General features: G+C 42.9%; 1 protein-coding gene across 2 annotated transcripts in view; it reads left to right on the top strand.

Moving 5' to 3' along the window:
* Window positions 1–17,352, top strand: part of MAP3K15 (mitogen-activated protein kinase kinase kinase 15) — a 1,227,172-nt gene that overhangs the window by 1,082,467 nt on the left and 127,353 nt on the right. The gene's annotated exons all lie outside the window — the stretch shown is intronic.

Below are 17,352 nucleotides of genomic sequence, written 5' to 3'. Positions count from 1 at the left end.
AACGACATGCTGCCTTATAAGGCCTCTTTTGGCAGACTGTCTCTTTAGCATGTTGTTTCCGGTATGAGATGCCTCATTTACAGTTTTGTGTTTAGAGCTCGAGGCCACCTTTGGCCTATAGTGTTCAGTTCTGGATTTCACATCTGGAGTTTTATGTTCAGTTCCTTTGTTGCATTATGTCTTTTTCTGGAGTGGTCATCTCAAAATTGTGTCAAGTGCCTAAGGCTGTGTCTCAGGTATTGTGCCCATTTATATATATGTATGTCTATCTCACCTGGCGTTATGTGCTTACTTTTAAAGACACATTTGGAATATAGTCTTCAGCTCTAGGTGCCATATCTGGAGTCTGTGTCAAGTTCTGAACACCACATCTAGACTAAGTATATAGTTCATCCGGTTCTGTGGGTTTACAGATGTGGTGTTAGGGTGGCCTTTTCTGCAATAAGGTGTCCACTTCATTAGAACTGTCAGGGCCCTGGTGTCTTCCTTCGACAGGTTTGTGAGATCAGCTTCCCCAGGCATGTCATGTACACTTGGCGGTGAGGGGATTTTTTACGCATCGCCAGAGCAACTGTGGAGCCTGTGGCTTTGGGCACGCTGGGAAGCACATGGGTGCATGGTCTACAGTTGCTGGAGGGTAGGGCCCTGACTGGGACGTCTGTCAAAAGAACCAGCATAAGCAACCCAGTGCTTCATAACTGGTACTGCTGGCTGGCATGAAGACTGGGGTCTGTGGTTCCTGTAGGACTGTTTGATGAACCATTGTCTATAAGAGACTGAAACCTTCCATTTTCAGTAGATTGCAAGACCCTGTCTGGCTGATTCATGAGGGAGAACAATGAGACTTTGCATCCATTCAGCTTGTAGACCTATTTTATTGCCAACACTTCGTGTTCTATCAGATATTTAATATCTTTGCCGCTGTGTCTGGTTATTGAGTACATGTTTATGAGGGTGCCTTTATTTTATTGTGTACAGATTGTGCAGGAGTCCTCAACTGGAATGTTTTGTTCGCCTCTGGAATATTGTGTCTAGGTCTTGAAGCCTCATGGGTGTGATTGTGTTGACCACACAAATCTACATTTGGGTTATTGTGTCAAGCCTCACTTGTGTACTGATGCTACTTTTAGAAGTAATATTTGGTTTGTCGAGCCCAGTTCTGGAGGCCTCATCTAGATTTATTTCCAGTTCTGGATGTCACCTAATGTGTATTGTGTACAGATAAGATGGCCTCATCCCATTTTAGTTGTTCAATTCTGGCGGCCACATCTCGAGAGACACATTCAGTTTTGGAGGCCTCATTTAGAATGTTGTACCATGTTTGAGAGACCTTAACAGGCAAATTGTATTTTACTCTGGGGGTTTCATCTGTAATGTTCTGTCTAGTCCTGCACTTAAAACACTGTATAGAGATCTTAATGCCTCGTGTAGAAAATTGATCTATTGTTTATGCCAAACCTGGCATATTACGTGACATCCCAAGGTCTCATATGAAGTAACATAGTCAGTTCATGAGATTACTTTTGGAATTTGTGTAGTTTACAGTTCTGAATCTTCACATGGTGGACTGTGTGAGCTCGGGTAAGCCTTTTTGGAGAACTGTCTCTAGCTATGGAAGCCACATCTGCAGTGTTGTGCTCCTTTCTGTAATCCAGTGTAAATGTGCTGTGACCAGTTCTAGAGGCCTCATATCACTGATGTGCCTTGGTCTGGAGGCCTCATTTGGAGTACTGTGGGATGTTTTCTGGGTCACCTCTGTGATATTGTGCCTAATTCTGGAGGTGATTTCCTGAGTTTTGCAATGACCAAGTTCAACGCTATTTAATACTCAGGCTTTCAAGCCAAGGAGCCTAATGACACAGTTAGGGTAAACAAACACTATATAATATAGAAGATGATGAATACGGCTGCAGCACATTATTCAAATCAAAGACAGTGACATTACCATAAAAGGGTGCATGTGCCAAATGTAGAAAGGGTAGGTACACAGATTCATACAAGAACAGAAATTGGGATAGAAAACTAATAGGATATCAGGATCACTGTAAGGGAGAAAAAGTCATTATTTTGCATAAGCCATGAGACCTTGATAAATTGTGTGGAATGCTTGACATTAATACAGGAGCCATAGTCATTGAGACCTGATCCTGATACCAGCAGTTCTTTCATAACATAACATAAACATAACATTTTGGGACAAGCATAGTATTCCTGGAAAGGAAGTTATCGAAGGAGGCTTTCAGACTTATTTATGGTTAAGCAGAACTCCTGTGCACAAAAACTGTGGTTCCCCCATCGCAATTAGAAGTGTGTGGAAAACTTGGTTACCAACAGCAGATCCACTTCGACAACTCTTGACCCAGCAGGCCATCTGTCACAGTACAGCCTGTTCACATTGGCGGTAGCCCTACTCTGTTTAGGGCAGGGCTAAAGTCATTGATATCCCTTCCCAGACACAACATGCAATACATGGCGCATAAGAGCAGGGAAAACAAACAGTGGCCTCAATGTAAAGGCAGAAAAAACATTGATTTTAATTGAAAACGGTGTGTTTCTGTGAGAAAAACTAAAAGTCAGCAGTGACGATTTGGGTTCCCTCCCAAAGTTAAATTGACATCATTTGTCGGGGCTGGGGTCTGGGGTATGGCCCAAGTGGATTGACTCCAATCTACTGAGAATACTTTTTTTTAAATCTCTGGTGTCTCTTCCACAGATTACATACTACACATGGAGTTGGTTTTATCCAACATCACAGACGTAATCAGACTAGCCCCGATTTTGTTGTGGCATTCCATCTGGCGTAACGACACAGTGTCCTTAACTCAAAATATAATAAGGGACAGTCTGAGATTAGAAAATTATAAAAGGATCAGATGGCTAAACAATGTAAAATTAGAACTCAACGCGATGGGGATGAAAGATGTATTTAAGGACCCAGCCGTCTGTAGACTGACGTCATGACAAAGGTTAGTGGATACATTTACATTGATGTCTCAATATATTCTTAGGGAGAAGAACTATAGCAAAAAGTCAGTTCTCACCTATCAATTAGTTCCTTCCATATTAGAGGGAGGATACTTCTATCTAGAGGATGTTCCACTATCGCAACACAAATTCATTTTATTGCGTCTTTTCCTAAATGTGATTCCTTTGATACTAGGGTCCCCAGCAAAAAGGTTTAAGCACTCTCCTCAATCAGACCTCCATTTATTATTATTCTATGGATTTTATCAGAGGGAAAAGAAAAAGTACATCATACCCCACAATTTTAAACAATGTAGTGTGGCATTGTATTTTTTTAAGTCACTTCCCCACCCTCTACTTTGTTTTGCAGTAGCGTCATTTTTATGAGCCTGAGTGAAAACAAGAAAGACTCTGGGATCTTAATTGGCCTTGGTGTTTACTGTTTTAGATTCCCTTTATTTTTTAACTATAACCTATTTTAACTTACATCCTAACTTGGTATCTGTGTATGTACAGACTGAATTTTATAATGAATTTATTATCTTTTAAATAATTTTTGTATTCCTGGAACGTTTGAAATGTCACAGCATGCTGGTTATGGGTGTAACTCTAAGCGTGTTCCTGTTTTTTTTATGTACTTTTATGATCTTATTTGATGATGATCGAATAAAGTTTTCTATTCTGAACTGACTTCATTAGTCAATTAAACGGATAAAACAGGAGATGAAAGGAGTCCTGAATGATTTTCAGTTTGTGAGCTTTTCTTTCCAAGTTCTTTCTCCCTGAGAGTCAACCAGTGATAAAGTGGACCTTCTTCATATTTGACTCTGCTATTTGGATCCTCTTCAACTGCCTAATGATACAAAAACTGATCCTATTGGTGCCACTTACCCCGTAATCCACTCTAAACTTTTATTCCAGGAGTCCTCATAGGAGTTGTATATTTGTACAGTGGAAAGACTGGTGGTATAATAATCCATGTGCCTTGAACTTATTTCCTGATCGTCTTATTCTTTACTCATCACATTGCAGTTTTAACTTGCATGATGTTTTTTATGGTTGCAGATGGACTTAGAAGAAATATTAGGGTAACTCATTGAATGTGTGAATTCCTTTGATGTTATATAAGCATTTGGAAACTGTTCTACTGCTTAGTTGTGAATTTAACCAGTAGAGTACCTTTTTTTAAAATTATTATTGGAGAGTAAGCATTGTAATAACAAAGCAATCATATCATCATAATGCATGAAACATAATCATACATTGATAAGTGCATAAACAGCAGGAACAAAAGAAGATGCCATTATATTTAAATCAATAAGTAAGCAGATAGAGTAAAAAATTAAAAAATTTACAAAAGTGGATAATCATCCTAACTTAATCTATCAAAGGTCCCCAATTACGATAGAACTTCTTCATTGACCGTATGCCTCTGCCCTTAGCTATAGCCATTTCTTTTTCTAAGATATCCCTTAATGCTGCCCACCATTCAAAAGTTCTAGGAGGAGTTTTAGATATCCAAGCACGGGCAACACAAAGGCGTGCAGTTACAAGCATTATTGATATTAGCGATCTTAATCTAAGAGGTATATCTGCCTTATAACCAAGCATAATCTCTTTCTCTGCTAAGCAAAGATCGATGCTTAAATGATCAGCTTTAAAGTCTCGTATCTCCTTCCAGAAAGCGGCAAAATCTGGGCAAGTAACAAACATATGTAAAATATCTGCAGCTATCATTCCACACTTGGCACATTTACATTTATCATTTGTATTTATATTGGTAGGATCTATCCATTCAGCTATACGTTCCGGTGTATAGTAAAGCATAAACATTGTTTAAAACTGTGCAATTTAAGGTTGATAGAGTGAACCGAGCTATTCAAATTCTCCATTGATTCTTCTATCTCAGACGAGTTAACAGCTTGGCCCAATATCCCAGTCCATTTAAGTGCTATCTTAGATTAATCATCCTCCCAAGTTTGGGAAAGTATCTGATATGCTTTACTAATAGTCAATTTTAAGTCTGAATACATATATTGCAATGAATTTGAGCCCGTAGGTTGTTTTATCCCCTTAGATCCTAGTAGGTAATCCCTAAGCTGCAGATATTTATAGAACACATTTTTCGGGAGACCAAATGATGTTTGCAGATCTAAAAACGTGCGTAACCCAGCAGTGTTATACAAATGAGTAAGCTGTTTAATACCAAATCTATCCCAGGACTTAGCGACCGCATCATGAAAAACATCAGGAAATAAAGGGTTCCCCCATAATGGCGTATTAAGATGTATCAGAGGCAGAGAATGATTAGCTGTGGTTTCCCGCCATATGTAGGCTATATCTTTAAGAGTCTTAAATCTGACTCTCTTAAAATAATTCGGATCATTCATTCTATACATAAACATAATACACTCTTTGCCGATGGCAAGATGATAGCAGCTTTGTTTACTCCTATCATCTAGAAGATCACGAAGAGGTCCCATAAAGGAGGCCCAAAAATATAGTTTAAAGCCTGGTAACTTAAATCCACCTTGACAGTAAGGAAGCTTTAAATATTTTATAGCTCGTCTCGGCTGTTTGTAACTTCAAATAAAGCTACTAATGGCACCCTCAAGTTTGCTAAAAAAATAATTTGGGACTCTCAATGGTATTGCCCTAAATAAATAAAGAAATTTAGGTAATACGATCATTTTTATAATATTGCATCGCCCTATAATACTAATTGGTAATTTATGCCAATTCTTTATTTTAGATATTGTTGATTTTAATAAAGTATCGTAATTCATTTTTATAATCTTGCGTATATCTGACTTAATCTGTACACCTAAATAAGTAGCTGATGCACAGACACCAGTTATAGACAGCCTAGATTGAAAGTTAAGAATAGTCTGCGTCTTACTAAAATTAAGTTTATATCCAAAGAAATAACCAAATAAGCTTGCTTCAGTTTCAATTGCTTCTAATGTTTTTGCTGGGTCTGTAGAAAATACTGCAATGTCATCAGCATAGGCCATGACTTTCAATTCTTCAGACCCTAACACAACAGGTGGAATAGATGGATTAAAAAGCAAAGATTTAATATATGGCTCTATACATAAAGCAAAAAGTAGGGGCGATAGGGGACACCCCTGTCTTGTCCCCCTAAGAACCTTGAAAGGTGTAGACTGGTAAGTTAAATAAGTTAACTTGGCATTTGGTGACCCATATAAAGCTCGGATCAAATCATAAAAGCAACCCTTAATATTGTAGACCTTTAATATAGCCTTAGGGAGTCCCAAGTTACACGTTCAAATGCCTTTTCGGCATCGAGCATGATCATTCCTATATCCAGGCTCATTTTAGAAGCTGCATCTAAGGCCACAATAGCAGTATTCACATGTGCCGTTGTATCTTTTCCGGATATAAACCCGTGTTGTTGGGTAGAAGCGAGTTGTAGCATAAAGGGTGCAAGGCGTATCGCCAATATTTTTGCAAACATTTTTGCATCAGTATTTATTAATGATATTGGGCGATATGACCCACACTCTTCACTCGGTTTGTTTTTCTTTAGAAAAAAAAACAATATTTGTGGTGTCCCAGGTCTTAGGTGTAGATTTTCCAGCAGTAATATGATTTATGACTTTAAGCATTAGAGGTTATTAGACCGGCCTTAAAAATCTTATAAAATTCAACTGGTAGAGTATTTCCTCCAGCTGCTTTCCGGGGTGGTAAAGCATCAATAGCCACTAATATCTCTTCCGCCGAAACTGCTGAGTTCAAAATATCTAACTGACCGGCATCCAATTTGTAAATTTTTGCATTAAAATCACACTTTTCTAAATAGCTGAGACATTTTTCTTCATCAAACAGATTACACTTGCTATATAGAGTCTGATAGTAGCAAGAAAATTGTTCAATAATCTCTTCGGGTTTTGTATAAATTAGCCCATCATTACCTCTTATACTTTTTATCACCCGTTCTGCACGCTTATCAGAGAGTTGATATGCCAGCACTTTTCCAACATGCTCGCCATATTCATATTGTAAAGTTTTATGTTTAATATTATTTGCAGCTGTTCTTTCTTTTAGATGTCGATTTAGCTCTTCCCGTTTTTCAATTAAAAGAAAATATATTGAAGATTGTGTAGGAGCTACCAAGTGTTGAGAAATACATTGCGTAATTTTATCTGCTTGTGCAACCTCTAACTGTTGAATAGCGTCTCTATTGGCCTTATTTGCTAGATTTTTAATTCTATTCTGTCTTAATACATATTGTTGGGTTGCACCCCTTATATAAGCCTTGAGTGAATCCCATACAAATAAAAAGAAGCTGAGCCCTCATTATCCTGTATAAAATTGCTAATACTTTCCAGCATAAACATTTTATATTCACTATCTCTCAACAGATAGCGCGGAAAAGAAAATTGACGGACTGATCTGGCAGATGAGTTAAGTGTTAAAATCAGAAGTAAAGGATTATGATCTGATACTATTTTAGGGTAAACTTCACATCTTGCGCTAGTTAGAAGAGAATCACAAATAAAAAACATCGATTCTTGAATATGAACAAAGTGGCGCACTATAATATGTGTAACCGGGCATTAAGGGATGCAATGTCCTCCAAACATCTTTCAAACCGTATAGTCTAACCATTTCATCAATAGCTGGCCTAACCTTCCTCATTCTAACCAAGGCTCCTTGATTTGTTGAATCAGTTCTGGGGTTCATAGTACAATTAAAGTCGCCCATAAGTATTAAATCTCCCTGCCAATCAAGAATTTCCATAGTCAGAGCCTCAAAAATATATGAATCATCGTTATTAGGTCCATAAACAGTACATAATACATATTTATGACCACTAATAAGTAATTGCACTATGATCCATCTGCCATGATTATCCTGAGAGGTTTTCAATACAGTATAGTCTAGACACTTGTCAGCTAAGATAGCAACCCCTCTGATTGAGACTGTCTGAGATGTACATTTGACTATGTTATATCCCAGTTGTTTAGGTAAATGCCTGTCTTTGTACGCCAAGTGCGTTTCAACTAATGCAACAATATGAGGTTTATAGTTATAAATTTCCGCCCGAACATGCTGTCGCTTACTGGCTGAATTCAAACCGGCTACATTCCAGCATAAACATTTCACGACACCCATTATTTATAAAATTTGAATCATCACAAGGCCACCAGGCCAAATAACTGTAGTCCCTTTAACAGCATTTCTAAATATAATAAGATACAGTAGACGTTCCAAACATCTCTTGCTGTATATATCAATACAAGCATAAAATATCAAATCAAGCCTGTTTTTCCTGCTTACTCCTTCCAATTTTACATGTTTGACCCCTCCTCCCCCACACCCAACTCCCCAAGCCCCAACCAGACCAGCGCTAGCCGGACATGGGGGCCACCCTCCCTCCCCTCTCTGTTCCTTGGGGAAAGAATCACCCCCATCCAGGCTGTCGATAGACTAGACAGCCAGTGAAACCTAGCATCCCCCGAGTGCTTCCCGCCCCGTCCCTGCTACCATATAGCTCTTAAAAGATAGCTAAAATGACGATATTATTGACATTTTAGTATTATCTTAAGCACTATCACAAACATTGTAAAAAAAAAAAATTAAACATTCTGCAGATATAAAGTCCTAAGAGGTCTTGGAAAGAAGAAGATTATTTAGAAGACCTCCGTTGGTCCGAAACAAGTTGGCCTCTTTAACTGAATGAAAAAGCCAAGTATGACCTCCACGAATAACTTTAAGTCTAGCAGGTTCTTGGAGGAATACTTGCGCGCCCATAGATTTCATAGGATCAATCAGCTGACGTAAATTCCATCGGCGCTCCATCGTTTCCTCACAAAGATCTGACCTCACTGAAAACAAATATGAGTTAGATGAGCCGGGTCGAGCACGGAAGAAAACTGCTTGTCTAAGCAAAAGGTTCCCAAAGTAAATATTCAGAGGTCTTGGATGCTGCCGACTGGCACGTGCTTCTTGATTTAGGAACAGAGGGAGCCTATGAGTCCATTGAATTTGTGAGTCCCAGTCCCAGTCAGATAATTCTGGAAAGGATTTCTGAAAAAGCTGGACTACATAGGCTCTAGGGTCTGTACCCTCTTTTTCTTCCGGGATCCCAAATAGCCGTAAGTTATTCCTTTGTTGTCTGTTTTCCAAGTCCTCGATCTTATTATGAAGAGATGCAATTTGAATTTCATGTATCTCTATCGTGGAGGCTGATGCTGCGACAGTATCTTCCGTAGTTGTCAGGCGCTGTTGCAATTCCGTTATTTCTTGAGTAATTCCAGTGACTTTGGTTACTACCTCTGATAAACCCTGTTGTATCAGACTACTATCAGCACGGGCTTGGCTAAAGCTGCTTAACATCTCCGTTCTTTGATCATGGAATAGTTGAAAGATAGCAGATAAAGTGGGTTCATTGCTACCATTTTGTCTCCGATCATTTATATTCATAGAACCAACAGGGATAGAAACGCTAGTAGTTGGAAAAGAAGGACCCCTTTCAATAGCGTCCACGCCGCCTGTTGAATGAGCTGTTGAATGAGCTGAAACTGCGTCATCACCACTGACACCGCCCCTTGCGCCGTTAACAATATCCTTGTCAAAACCCTGACACAAACTAGGTTCCCACTCCAATGATTTCCGAACTTGTGGCTGCATCTCATTATTTGGAGAAGATCCAGATAGCCTTGAGATCATAGCTTTCACATCCCCTTTGGTAGTGACCCATTTTCTGAGGGGGCTGTTTTTTTTAGCACCGCCATCTGTTGAGATACATTTTAATGCTACAGAATGTAGCAAGGCCTGCTCCTTGGCCTTCTGCTTCTTCTTCAATTTTGCTCCCTTGTTATTACCATTACCGGTTTCAAGTTGGCAATTTATGTCGGCAGCCCCCTTTGTTTTAAATGTGGGATTAGGAATACTTCCATTAGGTACTGGATCAGATGTAGCAAGTGTGATAGCAGGGATAGAAGAATGGGTGGTGAGTCATATAGAATCTGGGACATCATTCAATAGATTATTTTCAGCTGAATCAGTATCCTGTTCTGGGGTTAGCACAGATATGTTACAAGTCCCGGTTTCAAATGTTGCACTTTCATTAGAGTCTATTCCTTCAGGATCATTACATAGAACCGGACATTCCCCAACTTCCTCTCCACCATTAATAATTCTGCCAGAAGAGGGGGTAATTATTGTATTATCATACCCTGATCCCCCTACAGAAGAGGATGTATCAGCAGACACTTCAGGATTCACAGTTAGTATATTGCAGATATTATCGCCCACATTTAACGAAGTTGATACGCTTGGGTGAGTCATAGTTTTTACTTCAGTTGTAGTTACTGCTAGAGACGCAGATAGTAAAGAGTTCTCCTCACTCTCAATTGGAAAGCAGTCGGAGGCAGGAGCAGAGATAGTTTTAAACATCAAACAATTATTGCGCACCGCAGTTGGAGTCGTCAGACTGGCATTTGAATCAGTAAGAAGAGAGCAAGATAAAGGCACTTCCCAGTCTCTCTCCTGACCCCTAATATGTTCTAACTCCACCGCTTCCAATAAAGTTGCTGCCACCCAGACATCAGAAGGAGTCACACAGGACTGTATAGCAGCTGTCCCCTTGCCTGACTGAAGCAACTTAAGAACAAGTTTCCCAATGCGGTTCTTATCCCCCCTTGCATCATTGACATTGCGTGGGAGAATTATAGTAGATTCATTATTTTTCACACACCTACCATCTCGTACTGGTGAGGCATTATTGGGCACTATGGCAGGGGTGCGTTGATTTCGGCCACGCGGTGGAGCCATACTCTTCTCCAGATACAGCAAACCACTAGAGCAGGAAAAATAAGTACTCCAAGGGGCGCAGTATAAGTTTAAATCCTGCCACTGAGCAGCTGTAAACCAGGCTGCTACTCGACAGATACGCAGTGACCGACAGGCAGTGCTCAACATCGGTACCCTGCTCCAGCAGCCTTCAAAGAATCCACTTCAGGCAGGTACTACAGGCACTACAGGCAAGCAGATCAATAGATATCAAAAACGGTATTCCAAAGAGGCGGATTGGATTTGCAACATGACCGGCAGGCAGTGTTCAGCATTGGTAACCCGCTCCAGCAGCCTTCAAAGAAACCACTTCAGGCAGGTGCTACAGGCACGCATATCAATAAATATCCCAAACGGTATTCCTAAGAGGCGGAGTGGATTTACAGCTTGAATCCACCACTCCGCAGTAGCACTGAGCACGTCTTCGGTGTCCTCGGCATCCGTGAGTCGGCCACGGAGCACAATCTGTTCAGAGCGGCCAGCGCGAAGTGCAGAGAACAGTTTGTTGGCACGTCAGTGTCTCCCGGAGAACCAGCACACAGATCAGGGAGCCTCTCAGAGAACCAGCTCACCGATCAGGAAGCCTCTTGGAGAGGGAGCATCTCGGAAAACCAGCCAGCCGACCATTCGACCTGGAGTCATAAAACAGGTCTGTGATAGCAGGATTGGGAACGGGAGCAGCTGGGGGTTACTGAATCACAGCGGCGGCATCAACCCGCCATCTTCCTTCCCAACGTCAAAGGTCCTCCTTTCCCAGCAGACACCACCAGCCCAAAAGAGTGGCTTGCCAGACTTCAACCAGTAGAGTACCAAGGTTATCTGTTGTGGCATATTTGGTGATGAAATTGCGGTAGATGTTATTTTCTTTTTCTATAGTGTTATGTCCACCCCCTGTGGAGTGATATGTTTCAATATTGACAAAAATATAAATAGCATGCTCCAAATATTGTTTATACAAATATTGTCCTATTTTTTATTAATAACTGCAATAGGGTAATATTACTGTCAACAATATTTAGGACACAAAAGATATTTAGTCCATATTCTGGTATTATACCCTAATTTGTAGTTTAGTGTTGCGATCGAGAGGTCTGATTTTTAGTGTTGACTCTAGTGCTCAAAACTAGATCTGGAATATTTGTGTCAAATTCTTGATGCCTTGTCATGAATATTGCGACTAGTTTTATAAGTTAAATCTGGGGTATTAGTCCAGATCGTAAAACCACATCTGATTTTGCATCTAGTTCAACAAACCACACTTCAAGAATTGCATTCAGTTCTCGAGGGCAGAACTAGGTTTGTGCCATGTTATGAACATTGCTACTTCTTTCATTGCGCGTTGGTTACATTTGGCAAATTGTGTCCAGTTTTTGATACCACAAATGATATAGTACCTACTTCAGGAAGCCACACTTCAAATATTGCAGTCGGTTCTGGAGGCCATATCTCCAGTGTTGTCAGTCACGGCCGGTTCAGGTACGCATTGTGGGGGGCGGGGGAGTCTACAGAGGATGGCTTTATTTATTTATTTACCCTATTCCCTCATCTGTTGCCTCCTCCCCACCCCTGCGCCCCACTCCCACCACCCTTACCTGCACCATCCGCGACTGAGTGTTGTGTTGATTCTAGAGGCCTCGACTGGAGTCTGGAGTCTAGTTCTCTAGGCCTTTTCTGTGGTACTAAGTGCATCTCTGGAAAAATAATCTGACATGTTAAGGAGAGTGGGGTGTAGGATTATCAGTTACGGTAAAAACATCTGTCATTTTTTGTCCAGTTTTGGAGTCCTCTTCTGAAGTTTTATATCCAGTTCCAGAGGCCTCATCTTGAGTATTTGTACTGCTTTTCAAGAACACCTAAAGCATGGTAGACCCGATTCTGGAGGCCTTGTCTAGTGCCCACCCCACCTATTGTGTTCAGTCTGAAGGTTTCACCTGCAGCATTCTAAGCAGTTTTGAAGCCCAACTGTATGATAGTGTGTCTACTTCTGTAGGCCACATCTCACGGTTTGTGACAAGTACTGTTGGACTCATCTGAAACTTTGTCCTGAGATCTGGAGCCCTCATTTTTAACAGAATCTAGTGGTTAAAGCCGCCTCTGAAGAATGTGTCACACTGTCATATGTCATCTGGAGCATTGTGACTGCGTGTAGAGGTATTAGAAGTCCCATCTGGTATGTTTTGCATGGTTCTGGTAACCAACACTGATGAGTTAGGTTGTGTTTTCAGGAAGTGATAATGTGTTAATGTATTGTTTAATTTGTGCATGTATGTCCGAGGGTATGTTCTGTAGAGACGGTGTATGGAAGGGTTAGGATGTAAGTGGATGGAGGATTATTGTGGAGTAAGTTGAAGGCTGAGTGAGAGTACACTTTTCATTGGGTGCATAGATGGATGGATGAGTGAGGGGATGTGTGAGTGAATAGACAGGGGAGTGATTGGAAGGATGGATAAATATGAGTGAATTAATTGGCAATTGGATGAATGAGCTTTTGAATGATATGTGGGTATATGGATACATTTCTGTCTTGAAATTGGTCAAGTGTTAAGTGAAATTGCATTTATATTGATGGATACGTTTGTGCCAATAGATAGGTGAATAGGTAGGTGGATGCCTATGGGTGGGTGAGTGGGTGGATGAATGAATGAGTGACTGAAGGGGGTTGCTGGATGAGAATATGCATGGTTGGTAAATGAACATTTGAATGAGGAGCTGCCTAGATTTCTTGGTCAAAAGGTGCACAAATTTGTTAAGAGAAAGTTGGATACATTGTGAATTTGTGTTTGGCAGACGTTGTGGGTAAGGCTATGTTGGCAGAAGAATGAGGGATGTGTGTGGATGGAAAATGTGTATGAATGGAAAATGCATGTGAATGGCGAATGCATGTGATAAGAAGGGTGATGGCAATCTACATGCTGACGTACTCGGCATTATGAGTGTGAACGTAATGATTAAGGATCATTTACTGAGGGTGAATATGTTCATGAATGTGTGGACCAATTTAGGTGTGTGGATGTATGTTTGGGTGGATATGTAGTGATGTGTGTATATGGGGATATGTGGATGGATGTATGTGTGAGTAGATGTGTAAATATGTAAGATACCAGAAATTATGATAGAACTTGGAAATAAAATCTTACACCCCAAAAATAATTCTGAATCTCTTTCTTCCCCCCTCCCTCATTTTAGTGGCAAAGAGGCCCAGGTTAATTTATGCGGAAGGCACACTTGGGTGGCAGAGGTCTTTGCCTCCACCCCCCTCTTTGGAGTACTGCGTCATTACTTTGATATTGCCACCTGCCTGGCAGAGACCTGCTTGCCGAAAGCGCTTAAAGTGGAAACTGTCCGTCATGGATAGTGCCCATTTGTTTGAATGGAAGCTTCCCTCCCACCCCCTTTTGATTATGGGTATCCAATCGGTGGATTGCAACTTCAATACAGGTTGCAAGCCTTTGATACAGTTTCATGGAAGGGGGATGCCTCTTTCATTCCGATTCTATCTTTGTGGACATTGCAAGTACCTAATCCATTTGTGCCTCATAATGTTCTTTGGTACATTGTGACTGAGGGTTTTCCTTTTGCTCAGCCTACAATTTTGTTAACTGGAGGCTTTGCAAGTGCAAAACCCTTTCATACATCAGGCCTTTTGTGTTCTAACTTAAAGTAAAAAAATATTGCTACCTGTTGGACTTGGCCCTTTTGGCAGGTTCACCCCTAAACTTTTTGCTTTTAAATGTGACCTGGTGTTAGTTGTTTTTGGCTCCTGCGCACTTTACCACTGTGTCCCAGTCTAAAGTGCGTGCACAATCTGAGTGCGTGTGGTGAGATTGGCCTGCCCTCCCATAGGAATGCATGGGGAATATGTGTGTCCATGGTAGTTCCTGATGTGTGGGGAGTGCAGGGTCGAGTTTGGTATGTGCGAACTCGTGTGATTAAATGCTGCGCAATGATGTGCGCAGATTTATTGTGTATAGTGGAGAAGTGCCACTTCTAGAAGTTGGCATGTCTGTGCAGTAAATGTGAATTGACTGTCTGGCTTGTGATTGGCTGGAGCTGGCTGGTGTGCCTGGCTCCAGGAGTCAGGATGGGTCTACCCGGTGGTGAATAGGGAGATCTGCATGTTGATGGGAGGGAGGAGTGCACCTGGGACCTGAATAGGGCTGGGCCTTCCCTCCACAATGCTGGCTCCACCCCCTGTGGTGTGTCTGATGTCCCTGACCCATCCTCTATATAGGCAGAGGGGCTGAGCAAAACAAAGTGCTCAAGAACCATTTGCATCTGGTTCGCCCCTTGCCTGCACCTTTGGAAACAAAGGAAATGGTGTATAAAAGAGGGGCTGTGACCCCATGAAACTGTTCTTGTCCTGACTTGAATCTACCAGGGGCGTGCTGCTGCTGGGGCCCAGGGGAAGGCTTGCCTCCCTGGGCCCTGCCCAGCCCCTGGATGCCTTGGAGACCTTGTTCCTGAACATTGATTGGCAATTTCAGACAACGATCAGCTAAAGGAATTGGCTTCGCAAAAGGTCAGTTTCAGGTGACGGGGTCAGCATCTTTGCAGTTCACTCGCAAGTCGAAAAAGGGCCTGTTAATGCGTACATGAACAACGAGGCCCATGCAACTTTGTTCGTTCGTTTACCACTACGGCCTATGTGAGGGCAACACAAAATGGCGTCACGCACAACGCAAACAAAATGGAGTCCGGTCCCAAAAACCACGGAACCTCACCCCTCTGCCTTGCCAGGGGGACTGGAGGACTTCCCTTTGCTGAGGAGCTGGTTGCTCCATTTCTTTGCCCAAGACCTTGCTGCACCCTTTGAGTGCCCTGGGAGCACTGTGCTTATTTTCCTGTTTAGCCCTTTAAGAGGGAATCCCCAGCGTAGGGATTCCCCCCCTGGATGATAATGGCGGCGGGTGCCCACCCCGCTTAGTTTTATTTAACTATGGCCGCTATTTTTATATTTTAAATAACAGGAGCCCACCCTGCTTTATAGCCGAATTTGGAGGGAGCCTACCCCTCATGGCGCTTTTTAAACTTATAACCAAAGCAGGTGCCCACCCCGCGTTTCACCGCCGTGGCCCGAGCCACGTTAGAAGATTGCCGACGCGTCCGCGGCCCACCTGGTTGTGGGCGGGGCCGCTGGACAGAAGAGGAAGTGCGGCAGGAAGTTGTGCGCAAGAGGAGGTCGGGAGCCAACCCCGCCTCCTCGGGTGCCCGTCACGAGCCCCGGTCCCGAGATGGGGAACCGGGTGAAGAGACCGGCTGGAGCGGTGCTGCAGGGCTCCCATGCGGAGGGGAGAGCCCCACAGGAGAAGTGCAGCCGCGGTGGCAAGGCTCTCCAGAGAGAGAGAGAGCCCCGCCCGCGCCACGAGAGGATTGTTGCTGCCGGTCCAGGGAGTTAGGAGATCCCCGCCAGAGTCCCCTGCGAGAGGAGACCGCCACAGACGGAGTGGAGTCCCCTGAGAGCAGCCCGGTGAGTTGAGAAGGGCTGGGGGGTTCCGCGGGAACTAATGTTGGTGCCAGACAAAGGCACAGTGTCAGTCTTGCGTGTTAGAGCAGCCCCGGATGGCAGCGGGCCGCTCCTACGTTTGGGGGCATGTTTGTTTAAGGAGCCGAGGTGGCTCCCCTGCACCCATTAGTTTTCTGAGCCAGATGGCACCACCATGTTTGGGGGCCCGTTTTTTCCCCCCTGTTGCTAGCGCATACTTAGTTAAGGAGCCGTGTGCTCCAAGGGGACATGATTTTCCAGAGCCAGATGGTTCCCAATGTTGCCAAGTATTCCCTGAGCCCGAGGGCTCCAACGATGGCCCCAGTTCTAGGGGGCATGTGTATTTTAAGAGCCTAAAGGGCTCCAACGCTGGGCACAGTTGTTTTCAGAGCCCAGAGGGCTCCAAAGTGCACAGTATGTATTTCCAGAGCCATAGGGCTCCAGCATTTGGCGCAGTTTGTCCCAAGGGCCAGTGAGAGCCCATGTCGCATTTGTGACCTTCACAGCTGCCCAGCAAGTAGTGGGCAGCTGCACCGTTTAGGCGCAATCTTTGAATGAGAGTCCCTGAGAGGAACAGAAGTGGCACAAAGGTGCCAGGCCTTCTACAGCTGCGCAGCACTTAGTGCCAGCTGCAGCGTTTAGGCCCTGTTATTGTTCTCAGCTGCCCAGCAAGTAGTGGGCAGCTGCAACGTTTAGGTTTGGCCAGATGGCGCACCCCTGACTGGCGCTGCATTGGCAGCGCACCCCGACATTCTGGACACAGGGCATTTGAGCCCCTTCTTGGATGGCCAGTTGTCCAAGGGGCTGGTAGATGTATATGGCGCAAGGCCCTAATGTGATTATGTGCTAAAGTGATGTGGTGCTAGGAAATGTATTGTGTGTAGTTTGTTTTGCGCACCCTGTATCTGATACCTCTAAACTGTGGTTTATGATTAATGAGGTTGTTTTGCATTTCTTGTGGTTATGCTAGTGAGATGTTTCACTCTGTGATTTACGCCCCTAATGTGAGTTATACTCAGGAGGCAGGGTCTAATGTGTTTAGACTGGTGAGGGGATGGCATAATGTGTTTATGCAGGTGAGGTTG

The sequence above is a fragment of the Lissotriton helveticus genome, chromosome 8 (assembly GCF_964261635.1).
Source record: "Lissotriton helveticus chromosome 8, aLisHel1.1, whole genome shotgun sequence".
NCBI lineage: Eukaryota > Metazoa > Chordata > Amphibia > Caudata > Salamandridae > Lissotriton > Lissotriton helveticus.
The sequence above is the reverse complement of the archived record's forward strand: the minus strand, read 5'-3'. Positions and strand labels throughout refer to the sequence as shown.